Source organism: Nycticebus coucang, chromosome 4 (genome assembly GCF_027406575.1).
Source record: "Nycticebus coucang isolate mNycCou1 chromosome 4, mNycCou1.pri, whole genome shotgun sequence".
NCBI classification, from domain to species: Eukaryota; Metazoa; Chordata; class Mammalia; order Primates; family Lorisidae; genus Nycticebus; species Nycticebus coucang.
The window spans coordinates 86,284,299-86,286,259 of NC_069783.1; the positions used below are offsets into that span (position 1 = coordinate 86,284,299).

General features: G+C 40.6%; 1 pseudogene; it reads left to right on the plus strand.

Annotated features, from left to right (window-relative positions):
• Positions 1-854: 854 nt before the first annotated feature.
• Positions 855-1,490, plus strand: LOC128583665 (GTP-binding nuclear protein Ran-like; annotated as a pseudogene).
• The last annotated feature ends 471 nt before the right edge of the window (positions 1,491-1,961 follow it).

Here is a 1,961-nt window from a genome sequence, read left to right on the forward strand (position 1 = left end):
TAGGTAGATCCCACCAGCCAGAGATGCCTGGAGTCTTTTCTACCGAGTCTCACCATGCCCTGTTGCAGGGAGGCTGTTACTCAGCCGCCATCTTGGATTGTCTTTATCTTTTCTTTTCTTTTTTTTCCACTTCTGGTTCTTATGGAAGGGAAGTAGGAAGAGACAGTGAGTAGGAGCTGTGACCACAGAAATAAGATGCGAGAATGATGCAAGGAAAAAGCTATAAGTCAAGAAATACAGGAAGATTGGCTCCACGTCCATAGCTCACTAGTTAGGACTTGGGCCACATGCACTGGGGTTGGCAGGTCCAAGCCTGGGCCTACTAAACAACAATGACAACAACAACAACAAAAATAGCTGGGCATTGTGGTAGGCGTCTGTAGTTGCAGTTACTTGGGATGCTGAGGCAAGAAGATTGATCAGCCCCAAGAGTTTGAGTTTGCTGTGGGGTATGATGGCATGGCACACTACCCAGGGCAATAGAGTGAGACTCTGTCTAAAAAAAAAAGAAAGAAATACAGGAACATGCCTCTACCAGTTTGTGACAAAGACAGGACTAAGAATCAACCAAATTCTAACTTGATTCCTTACTTTTCCATTATTCTTTCCATTTTATCATATAATTTCTGTATATGCTAAGTCATATTTTAGCTGAGTGTTCACACCTGTCATCCTAGCACTTTGAGAGACCAAGGTGAAAGGATTGCTTGAGGCCAGGAGATCAAGACCAGCCTGAGCAAGAGTGAGACCACCCCCATCCTTGCAAAAATAAAAACAAATAACAAATTTTAAAAGTTAAGAAAAAATTTTCTCAGTTATATGGGTGAAGAGATGCTTCTAGAAAGAACACCATTATGGCTGCTCACAGAGAACCTCAGATGCAGTTCAAATTTGTTTTGGTTGGTGATGGTGGTACTGGAAAAACTACATTTGCAAAATGTCATTTGATCAGTGAATTTGAGAAGTATGTAGCCATCTTAGGTGGTGAAGTCCATCCACTTGTGTTCCACACCAACAGAGGTTCCATTAAGCTCAATGTATGGGCTACAGCTGGCCAGGAGAAATTTGTTGGACTGAGAGATGGCTATTATATCCAAACCCAGTGTGCCATTATAATGTTTGATGTAACATCAAGAGTTACTTACAAGAATGTGTAAAACTGGCATAGAGATCTAATACGAGAATGTGAGAACATCCCCTTTGTGTTGTGTGGCAACAAAGTAGACATTAAGGGCAGGCAAATGAAGGCAAAATATAATGTCTTCCCCCAAAAGAATAATCTTCAGTACTACAACATTATTGCTCAAAGTAACTACTACTTTGAAAAGCCCTTCCTCTGACTTACTGCAAATTTCACTGGAGACCTTAACTTGGAGTTTGTTGCCATGCCTGCTTTTGGCCCCCCAGAGGCTGTCGTGGACCCAGCTTTGGCAGCACAGTATGAGCATGACTTAGAGGTTGCTCTCCCAGATGAGGATGATGACCTGTGAGAATGGAGTTGGAGCCCAGCGTCAGAAGTCTAGTTTTATAGGCTATCCTATGATGTCAGTGATGCAGTGTGTGTGCCACTTTATTTTCTAGCTAAGAGGAACAGTTTCATCTGTAGGATACTGAAGGGTATGGATGGGCTTTGGAGTGAATGTGGCAGTTTTAAAAACACCTTCACCCTTTGGGCCTGCATATTTAGCTGTTTTGGAAAGCAGTTGATTCATTCTTGAGTTTTGAATGTAAGACTGCTACAGTCACATCACAGTATGCAGTGATGAAATCTTATTTGTTAATGTCATTTCCATTCCTTTTTGTTTAGAATCAGAATAAAGTTTTTATTTCAAATACAAAATTTTTTTTGATAAACTGTAAACAATTACATAAATACTATACTAGAATTTTAACATGCTGATTTTATCCACTCATCATCTATCCATCTGCCCATTCATTTATGCATCCAATAACCACATGCT